Source organism: Zingiber officinale, chromosome 1B, assembly GCF_018446385.1.
Source record: "Zingiber officinale cultivar Zhangliang chromosome 1B, Zo_v1.1, whole genome shotgun sequence".
In the NCBI taxonomy this organism is placed as follows: Eukaryota; Viridiplantae; Streptophyta; class Magnoliopsida; order Zingiberales; family Zingiberaceae; genus Zingiber; species Zingiber officinale.
Window position 1 is genome coordinate 55,221,450 of NC_055986.1, and position 11,694 is coordinate 55,233,143.

Below are 11,694 nucleotides of genomic sequence, written 5' to 3' on the forward strand. Positions count from 1 at the left end.
GTTTTGTGAGTAGACGGTACTTACTAAGCATCCGCTTATAGATTTGGATTTCCTTATACTGTAGATAAAGGTAAAGGAAAGCTCGAGTAGGAGGAGGCAGCAGGAGCGGTGCTTATGGGTGTGCGTGTGTGTGGCGGAACAATGGAAAGAGATCCGAGATTTGGTTATTTTGGGGAACATGTAGCACTTTAGTTTTGTTATTTTACTCCACTTTACCTAAGATATTGGCACTAATTGGTTTAGAATGAATTTGATGGCTTGGTGGAATTTTGAATGGCAAGTGAAAGTGAATAAGAGGAGAACAAGCTTTTCGGTGGAGAAAGTGGGTCCTTCGCATGGCCCGTGGCACGACCGTGCAGGTTCGCACGGCCCTGCGCTGTCTCCTCTCAGCCAAAGGTGGCAGGACCGTGTGAAAACACACAACCATGCACCTCCTCGTCTTAGCCAAGGCTCCACGACCGTGTGAAACCACACGGCTGTGTCTCTCTCCCTCTCGGCCAAGGTGACACAGCCGTGTGGATTCACACGGCTGTGCCCCTCTTCCCCTCTATAAAAGGGGACACGACCATGTGACCCTCACACGGCTGTGCGCTTCTAGGTGTCATGGTCGTGCGACCCCTCACACGGTTGTGCCCTGTGTCAAATGAGAGTACAACACTTGTCAGGGCCACACGACCCAGACCCACTAGAAGCTTCCGACTCCCTTCGGCCCTATGTGGCTACAAGTTAAGTCTTACCAGTCATAACAGGTTAGAATAGGTCTATGGACTAAGCAACCTGTAACCGGTAAGAATGCTAAAAATTTAAGACAGTACGAGGAAAGCGTAACGTTTGTCCTGTAGCTTAAGGGTATGAGTAAGAGCGGGCATTACAGTTTGGTATCAGAGCCAATGTCCATCCTTCCGTCACACACCTCAAGCATTGATCCTGCAGCCTCCAAGTAAAAAAATTATAGTTTTCATAACTTTTATGCATCTAGTTTTGTTATGATTAATAAGAATGCTTGTTCAGATTTAGCACGCTTATACATGAAAATGCAAGTAGTATGCTTATACAGGGAAGTACTAAAAATAGTAAATAAGAATGAGGATAGGCTGACGAAATATCTCACTGGTTGGTCTATGGATATGTAAAATGGCTAGAGGATGACCAGCCAGACAGCCGAGAGTGAATGAACCTCAACCGGTGATAAATGACCCTGCTCCCCAGCCCAATCTGTTAGAAGTAGTAGCTCAACTGCAGAGACAATTAGCGGAGCAGTAGTAGGTCATTGCCACCCTGATTGCTAATCAGCAAGCTCCTCCTGTAGTCCCACCGGAAGTCAATATGGTAACACCTAGTATAGCTAAAGTACCATCCGTTACACCTGTAGCCCCAGCAAAGGTGGTAAGGCAAGAAACATACCTCATCTAGTGGCAGAAACTGAAACCAGAGAATTTCTCTGGCACCAATGAACCATGGGATGCTCAGGCATTGTTCAAAACCTTGGAGACTATAATGGAGCTACTGGACTGGTCGGAGGTAGAAAAGATTAAGTTTGCCTCCTTCTGCTTCACTGGGGATGCAAGAATGTGGTGGGAACGGGTTAAGGCAAAACGAAAGGTAGATCAAATGACCTGGTCCAACTTTGAGACTGAGTTCTTTGAAGAGTTCTTCCATATGTGAGTCACGAACAAACATTACGATGAGTTCACGGAATTCCGACAAGGAAGTTTATCAGTAGATGAAGCCGTAAAGAAATTCATTAGGTTGGCTCACCTATGTCCCGAGTTGGTCAGCACAGAAAGAGAAAGGGTAAGACTAATGCTCAAGATGCTGAGGCCTAAGATAGCTCTGAATGTAGCTGGTGGAATTAATAGACCGCAGACTGCAGAAGAGCTGATTAGTTGTGCCCTAATCACGGAGCATTATCTAAACAGTATCAAGCAGCAGAAGCCAGTACTGATGGAGAACAAAGGTTAAGGGAGTTCTGGCACTCAGAAACCCCAGAGTCATGGGTCAAACTGGAAAGGGAGCTCCAAGAGGAAGCAGTGGAGTAATAAGAAGGGAGGATCTGTAAACAAGCAACCTAAGTATGCCACATATTCCACCTGTGGAAAGATGCATTCTGGAATCTGTCGCAAGGGCACGAGTGACTATTATACATGTGGTCAAGAGGGGCATATGGCCAAGAATTGCCTGACCAAGATCAACCTTTCTCCTGCACAACCTGTGCAATATGGAGGCCAGCAGGCACAACTACATCAGATGCAGGCCACGTTGGAGGGTCCTTATATTAGCCAAGGTAGACTGGAAGTTCCACCAAGTTCTACTAATGCTCGAGTTTTCTCCCTTACCAGAGAGGAGGTAGCAAACGCCTCCACCATTGTCACAGGTCAGATATGCATTTTTAGTCAATATGCAACTGTACTATTTGTTACCGGGGCAACCCATTCGTTTGTCTCCATAGTATTTGCTGAAAGAATAGGTATACCCCCGGAGGTCCTAAGAAGACAATTCTTGACGACACTACCCTCAGGAGAGATAATGACATCTACGCACTGGCTGCAAACTGTGCTAGTCAAAATTTCAGACAGAGAACTGTATAGCGATCTGATCTTGCTGAACATGTCTGATTATGATGTTATTTTTGGGATGGACTTTCTGAGCAAGTATGGTGCCTCCATCGAGTGCCGTAAGCGAAGGGTTCTATTCCAACCTGAGGCAGATTCTAAGTTTGAGTCCATCGGAGATTCAAAGAAGAGAACCTAGAAATTTTTATCAGTTCTGAAAGCTCAGAAGATGTTAGCCGATGGATGTGCCGAGTTTCTAGCTCATGTGGTTACTACCCAGCAAGAAAGAAATCAAGAACTAGAGGAAGTTAGAGTCATGTGTGACTACCTGGAAGTGTTTCCCGAGGAGTTGCCAGGTTTAGCGCCGGATAGGGAAGTTGAATTTGAGATTGAACTCATCCCTGGTACCCATCCAATCTCAAAAGCATCCTACCGCATGGCTCCGGTAGAATTAAAAGAACTTCAGGGACAACTACAGGAGCTACTCGACAAGGGCTTCATTCGCCCTAGTCACTCACCATGGGGAGCTCCGGTGTTGTTCGTAAAGAAGAAGGGCGGGTCCATGCGAATGTGTGTGGATTATTGAGCGCTGAACAAAGTAACAATCAATAACAGGTATCCCTTGCCGAGGATTGATGATCTATTTGATCAGTTAAAGGGAGCCACAGTGTTTTCCAAGATAGACTTGCGGTCCGGATATCATCAAGTGAAAGTGAGGACAGATGATGTACCGAAGATGGCATTCCGAACGAGGTATGGACACTACGAGTTTGTAGTCATGCCTTTTGGAGTGACGAACGCTCCGGCTTCGTTTATGGATCTGATGAACAGAGTGTTCAAAGCGTATTTGGATAAGTTTGTAATCATCTTTATAGACGATATTCTTATATACTCCAAAAGTTAGGAGAAACATGCTGAACATCTAAAGGCAGTATTATAGATTCTTCAGCAGAGACAGTTGTACGCGAAATTCTCCAAGTGTGAGTTTTGACTTGATCAAGTGATCTTCCTAGGTCACATTATTTCCAAGGATGGGGTCATGGTAGACCCGACAAAAATAGAAGCTGTGCGTAACTGGAATAGACCCAAGAATGTCAGTGAAATCAGAAGTTTCCTTTGATTAGAAGGCTATTATAGGAAATTCATTGAGAATTTCTTAAGGATTGTCTCACCACTAACAGCACTTACCAGAAAGAATAGAAAATTTGAGTGGACAGAGGATTATGAGAAGAGTTTCATGAAACTGAAAAGGAGATTGACCAGTGCTCCAATCCTGACTCTTTTAGAGAATGGCTAGAGCTTCGATATTTACAGTGATGCCTCTAAATTAGGACTCAGAGTTGTACTGATGCAGAATGGAAAGGTCATCACTTATGCCTCGAGACAACTTAAGGATTATGAGAAGAACTATCCTACTCATGACCTTGAGTTAGCAGCAGTAGTCTTCGCTCTCAAAATCTGGAGGCATTATTTATACGGAGCTCAGTGCAAGATTTACACTGATCACCAGAGTCTGAAGTATTTCTTCACTCAGAAAGACCTAAACATGAGACAACAGAGATGGCTTGATTTAGTCAAAGACTATGATTATGAAATCCTCTACCATCCAGGGAAGGCGAACAAGGTGGCAGATGCGCTAAGTAGAAAATCTTACGCAACTTTATTGTCCTTATCTGCCATGTCTCGACCCCTACGGAATGAAGTAGTAAATTTAGGCTAGAAATTATTACTAGGCAGCTCTCCACTTTGACACTAGTGTCAACATTGCTTGACGATATACAAAAAGGGCAGGATGAAGATCCTAATATTCAGAAGATCAAGCAGGGAATGCAAGAAGGAGAAAATAAGGAGTTTCGAATATCAGACCGTGGGATACTATATTATGGTAATCATCTTTGTGTCCCAAATCAAGAAGAACTATGAAAGAAAATTCTAGAGGAAGCCCATGCAAATCATAGAACACCCTATGCAATACATCCTGGTTCCACCAAGATGTACCAAGATTTAAAGGAACACTTCTGGTGGTCTGTAATGAAGAGAGATGTTGCTAGATATATCAGTACCTGTCTGACGTGTCAACGGGTTAAAGTAGAACAACAGAGACGAGGCGAAGTTCTACAGCCTATCTAGATCCTAGAGTGGAAGTGGGAGGATATATCTATGGATTTTATAGTAGGATTACCCAGAACTACGAACGGTTATGATGCTATCTGGGTAATAGTAGACAGATTGATCACGTCTGCTCATTTCCTAGCAATCAGAACATTTTACTCTATTGAGCAATTAACACAATTGTATGTGAAAGAGGTCATTAGGTTGCATGGAGTTCCTAAAACCATAATTTCTGATAGAGATGATCGTTTTACTTTATACTTCTGGAAGTGTGTTCAGAGAGCTCTTGGCACTAAGTTACGATTCAGTACTGCATTTCACCCTCAAACTGGCAGGCAAACAGAACGGGTGAACCAAATTTTAGAGGATATGCTACGGGCGTGTGCCTTAGATTTCAAGGGGAGCTGGTGTCGATACCTATGCTTAGCAGAATTTGCATACAATAATAGCTATCAAGCTACTATCGGAATGACACCCTATGAGGTTCTATATAGGAGGAGATGTAGATCTCCTATTTGTTGGTATGAAGGTGGTGAAAAGAAAGAAATGGGACTCCAGACAGACCTCATCGAAGACACCACCAAAGCTATTTAGAACATTCGCCAGAGAATAGAAACTTCTCAGAGACGTCAGAAAAGCTATGCGGATGTGCACCGAAGACCGCTAGAATTTGAGGTTGGGGATTCAGTATTCCTCAAAGTAGCTCCTATGAAAGGAGTGATGCGGTTTGGGAAGAAAGGAAAATTGAGTCCACGTTATGTGGGGCCATACCTTATTACTAAAAGAGTTGGCAAGGTAGCTTATGAGCTGGAACTACCTCAAGAAATGTCAGCTATTCATAATGTCTTTCATGTCTCAATGCTGAAGAAGCATGTTCCCAATGCAAATCAAGTGATTGAGCCGCAGATGGTACAAGTTCAAGAGGATCTCAGTTTTGAAAGTCGAACTATTCAGATAATAGATCGAGAAGTTAAGAAGCTGAGGAACAAAGAGATGCCATTAGTAAAAGTGCTATGGCAAAGTCAATAGTATGAAGAAGCAACATGGAAACGCGAGGATGATATGAGACAGAAGTATCCACAACTATTTTAAGTTTGAGGATGAACTTTTTATAAGGTATGGGAGATTGTAACACGCGTAAATTTTTCCTATTTTTAAATGGGCAAAAAGAAATATAAGAAGAGAAAAGAAATTAAAATATATTTATAAATGACCTAGGCTAGGATTTGAACCATAGACCTCTTATTTAAGATTAGTTTAAGTAACCATTAGGTGGTGGTAAAGCATCATATTAGGAATATGAAATGATTCATTATATGTAGAATATATGCGAAGAGATGCTTCAACTTCCACTTGGTATAAAAGGGAAAGGATGAGATGAAAACCTAACTTTTCATCTCCCTCTTCCTCTTCTCCTCTCTAGCCAAAATCCTCTCTTTCACCTTTGTGGTTTTCATCCAAGATCAAGGACTAGGGTTTCTAAAGTTCTAAGTATTAAAGGGGAGGATCTAAAAGGATAATTCCACAAGGTTCTTACACATGTGAAGGGTGTTTCGGAGATCAAGGCATACAAAAGAGAGGATTTTCTTCCCTACACCCTCCATAATAGTAAGATCTAGTGAAAGTATATAAGTATCTCTCACCTGTAGTATAAGTTGCTTCGATGTTACTTAGATTGATACGTTTTAAGCATGTAAAGGAAGATGCATGTTATGAGATGTTTATTGCATGTTAAGAAAATATAGATGCTATGATTATATGTGATGCCCCTAAAAGTTTTGGGATTAAGAGCATATTTAGATTATCTTGATTTGTTTCCCATTAAGTTTTGGGACTAAGAAGTATAATCAAGTGCCTAAAGTATTACCATATAGATACGAGGGAAATAAGCGCACATAAGGTGTTTGGTTAAATGCCAAGCAAGTGTAAGTACAAGAAATTAAAGGTAAAAGAAAGTATTTTACTTTAGAAAGTCATGTACCGGACACAAGGTCCATGAGTGGGCTCCTAGATTGACACTAGGCTCCTAGACTGGCTAGTAGTACCTTAATGGATTTGGGATTAGCTACCTCGGATCTTATTAAGGATGCGCGTACAGTGGTACAATGCCGGGCCCAAAGTAAGTTGATTATTATTTTCACTAGTATGTAAGATAAAGTTTTCAAAGCTCATTGATTTCTTAAAGTGAAAACATATTAAGTTGAGAACTAGAGTAAGAGAGTGCAGGGTCTGATCTCTATTGCATAGCAAATTTTATGTTTTTCATTGCATGTTTTAAGTGGATATTTTGCATGATAAACTGATTTTAAAATGCATTCTACATACATATTTCCGAGTTATGTAGTTCATGGTGAATTATGGACAAGTGCATGTTTTGTGTTTCCATAAGCAATTTGGAAAGCATGTTCTCTTTTAAAAAGCATGATATCTTTTAATGCATTGTTTTGTGAGTAGACGGTACTTACTAAGCATCTACTTATAGATTTGGATTTCCTTATACTGCAGATAAAGGTAAAGGAAAGCTCGAGTAGGAGGAGGCAGCAGGAGCGGTGCTTGTGGGTGTGCGTGTGTGTGGCGGAACAATGGAAAGAGATCCGAGATTTGGTTATTTTGGGGAACATGTAGCACTTTAGTTTTGTTATTTTACTCCACTTTACCTAAGATACTGGCACTAATTGGTTTAGAATGGATTTGATGGCTTGGTAGAATTTTGAATGGCAAGTGAAAGTGAATAAGAGGAGAACAAGCTTTTTCGGTGGATAAAGGGGGTCCTTCGCACGGCCCGTGGCATGACCGTGCGGGTTCGCACTGCCCTGCGCTGCCTCCTCTTGGCCAAAGGTGACACGACCGTGTGAAAATACACGGTCGTGCAACTCCTCTTGGCCAAGGCTACACAACCATGTGAAACCACACGGTCGTGTCTCTCTCCCTCTCAGCCAAGGTTACCCGGTCGTGTGGATTCACACGGTCGTACCCCTCTTCCCCTCTATAAAAGGGGACCCAGTCATGTGACCCTCACACAGCCGTGCACTTCTAGGTGACACGATCGTGCGACCCCTCACACGGTCATGCCCTGTGTCAATTGAGAGTACAACACCTATCAGGGCCACACGGCCCAGACCCGCTAGAAGCTTCCGACTCCCTTCGGCCCTACGTGGCTGCAAGTTAAGTCCAATCAGTCGTAATAGGTTAGAATAGGTCTATGGACTAAGCAGCCTATAACAGGTAAGAATGCCGAAAATTTAAGACAGTACGAGGAAAGCATAACATTTGTCCTGTAGCTTAAGGGTATGAGTAAGGGCGGGCGTTACATACCCATCAAAAGTACTCTTATGTGTAGGCCTTGGAGTAGGAGTTATCACAGGATTCAAACCAAGTAAATTTGGTTGTGTTAACATGTTGTTTTCTGTTATTCTTTTCTTCCCCTGCTACTTATCCCTTATGTTTTTAAATAAAAGTGAAAGCCACGAGTGCTATTTGTCCCCCCCGCCCCTCTCTAGCGCGTCACGATCCTACTGTTAGGATGTATACTAAAAGCCTGTATTTTTGTAAATATTTATTTTGAAATAAGAATCACTTTGGTCAAATGTCTACATTTATGTAGTTGTCCATTTAATTTATATTGTAGATAACATGGTGTGTGGTGTCACACAGAAGATCATGTTATCAGTTCCTTATAAATTATAAATAGTAGCTCACAACTAAGATGGAATGAGACAAACCATTGGAATGGTTGTAGTGTAATTTGGTATTAGTTTATATTAATTATAAAATTACACTAGTACACTATGTGTGTATTGAGCAGGACCATTTGAGGTTGTTTCTTTTTATACTAACTGCATAAAAGAAGAAAATCTATGTTATTATGGATGTGTGTACTCTTAATCCCGATATAATAACAAGCACATATACTTAGTATTTATTTCTTTAATTTATCAATGGGTGAGATTTAGTTCGTTAAATCAATAGGCCCGATAAGTTGGGAAATGATATTATTTATATGGTGAGTTATTGATTATAGAAGAAATTATTAAAATTATTTTTAAAACTTAATTAAAATTAGTTTAAAAATTTTAATTATTTTAAAAAACTTAATTAAAATTATTTTAAAAACTTAATTAAAATTATTTTAAAAACGTCATGTCACGCCCCGAGAGTAAGGTTGTCCGACGAAAATCGGACAGCACCTCTCTTGTAGTAGTGACAAATGGAACCGGTATACATCACCAACAGATAATACATATGCAAATTATATCACAACCACGCAGATAATATGCAGCCCACACGGCTGTAAAATCAAACACAGTGGAAAACAAGAATAACAAGTATAAAGTAACGAAAACTCACCGCGGGCCGGCCCGGCTTGACTCCTCGACAAAACAACCAAATACAAAATAACAAGTCCACAACCCAATTATTACAATGCAAAATTCAAAGGTTTAACTCACAATAAAATGAAAACCAAAATCATAAAACTGTCCTCGGAAGCGACGTGGGACCGGCAGTCGGGATCCTCCTCCAAGTGTACTAGCATCGCTATCAGCTACCTGGTGAAATTACCAATGTGGGTGGTGAGTATAAAGACTCAGCGGGTAATTGAATAGACAGTGTATGAGTATCATAAAGAACAGGAATACAAAAGGATACAGTCTCGGGAAGGTAAATAGAAGATACTACTGGGTAAACAAAGTATATATCCATACCTGAAATCATATCCTAATGATTAAGGTCCGAGATAACATAGATCGCTTCATAACTAGCGTAATCACATATGAGTATACAGAATGTCGGTGTCCAAGAATATATAATGTATGTGATAACAGCTGCGTAAGTAAGCATAAACAAGATAAGGGTATATCAAAAGTAAGCGTATGACGGATGGTCACTCCGCCCACCCCTCAAGTCCATGACCCATGTATGGACGAGAGGTCACGACAAACTGTACACCACTCTAGCTACCACTACTCGAGCGGCCGAGGGGACATTTGCTAGTAATCGAATAGCCGTCTACGACGGGTCCCCGCCATGACTCCACTGACACTACCCACGAGCGCGAGTGGGGCACGATAGGATACGCGACGCCCAAGCTACCACTACCCACGAGTAGTCGAGTGCGGCTGGCCAACAACCGCCTCAACCACAAGGGAGACAGGGTCGTCGGCAATGCATGCAATGACATGATGCGAACAATGCAACAGTCAATATAAACAGGTATGCTACATGAAGCCATCATGCTCAGTAAGGTGTGTAAATAACAGCAACCAAAGCATGTAAACATGGTATCAGGTGTCTATATATCCAATACCTAATATCTAATGTCTGGCATCTGGTATCTGGTATCTGATACCTAGTAATATAGTATCTGTTAAATATCATCGATAGCAACGAGAGACTGTATAGATACAGAAACGAGTAGCTCAAAGATTGAATGGAAGTATCAAACGCAGGAAAAATAAGAGTGAAGTCAAAATAGATACAGCAACTATCTGAACATAAAGCTCATGCACTAGGACCAAAATACTAAAAAGATAAAGCAAGAAGTACCCGCCTCTAATGTAGGTTAAATCCGACGTCAACTTCGTCACGACACCCGCGATCAGAGTCCTGTGTCAACGTATAAATTTTTACTAATTACATATGAAACTGAATAACTATACTAATGTACATGACCAGCGAATTTGATCCGAGTTTCATTTATTACCTAAACAAATCCACACTGAACTACTCAAAAACTAGTCTCAAGCCATAATCTATCTGTTCCCGCGAATCACACAAATCCAACCTAATCTGATCAACATAAGGAGTTCTAAACATGCATTGGTTCCATATACACTGGTACAGTACGAAATTATCTCATTCCTTAACAAAATCTACATCCATCAATTATCTAAGCAACAATCAACAAGCTTCCAATTCTAACAAAATCAACATACCTTACCTAACTCCCCGCTGTTGACTCACTGCCGGTAAGTGAGACCCCTGGCACAATCTCACTGGTGCTGCCTGCTGTCGCAGCTCCACTGATCAAAACTCCTATAGAGCTACAAGCCATTGAAATCACACCATTCATCACATAATACCACTTGAATCCTACACCTAGGTCAACAGGTTAAACATCTGGAACAATAAAGACTTTACCTACTGCTTCCCGGTGAAGAACAGTTGCTGGAGGGTATGGTCGTGCTCCTCCCAGTGTGACACTGCCAGGAACGAAACCACAATCATCTCAATCTCTTATTCCGGCATCCCAATCACAGGTTCCAACTAAAACCAAAAATCCCAAAACAAGCACCAAACCCTAACTTACCTCACTGCCAGGAGCCACCACAAGCGGCGGAAGGGAAACCCGACGTAATCGGCTTGGCTCTAAGGCTCGGGAAAATGGATCAGCTACCTGGTTCTCGCCACCATGGAGCTCTGGAACAAGAGATCTCACTCCAGCATCACCGGAGATCGATTTCCCCTCTCCCGGCCGAGAATCCCTTGCGCGAAGCTACGTTTCGACGAAGGATGCCACCGATGAGATCTCCGATCAGGCGGGGAGGAGACCGGAGACTGGTCTCACAATCCCGACGCCGGCGATTAGTCGCGGGCGATCGTCGCTGCTGAGCCCGTCGGCGCAGTCGGGTGAAATGGCGAGGTGTCGGTGAAAACAAAGGAAGGGAAAAGGCACGGGGTGAAGCTAGGGCACCGTTGTTTCCTATTTATATAGGAAGGGTTTAATTTTTCTACCTAATCAACTCTCTAATAAACCCCTCAAATGATGATCTCCAATACATCTTAAGCCCAATAACTTATCCCCTTAAACCCTGTCATAAGTCCTCCAAATAAATCCAGAAAAATGTCCAAAAATTCCCATAAATCATTATAGGTTATTTTATTTTACCGTATCTCACACGTCAATTATTTAAAAGTATAAAAAAAATTAAAATTATTTCTAATCCAAATCAACTACAAAAATCTAAAATTTTACGCACATACTAAAACTCATAGATTAACCAACCTTTGATCCTACGTTTTGTGTAGGAAT

At 41.7% G+C, this 11,694-nt stretch overlaps 1 long non-coding RNA gene across 2 annotated transcripts; it reads right to left on the reverse strand.

Moving 5' to 3' along the window:
• Nucleotides 1–10,206: 10,206 nt before the first annotated feature.
• On the reverse strand, nucleotides 10,207–11,357 carry LOC121967418. 2 transcript variants are annotated; one of them, XR_006107768.1, is made up of 4 exons: nucleotides 10,972–11,357; nucleotides 10,803–10,864; nucleotides 10,603–10,705; nucleotides 10,207–10,268 (listed from the first exon to the last, which is right to left on the reverse strand). It is a non-coding gene; the product is annotated as an uncharacterized LOC121967418 (long non-coding RNA). The 2 variants fall into 2 exon arrangements; XR_006107765.1 differs by having other exon boundaries at nucleotides 10,208–10,268; nucleotides 10,598–10,705.
• Nucleotides 11,358–11,694: the final 337 nt, after the last annotated feature.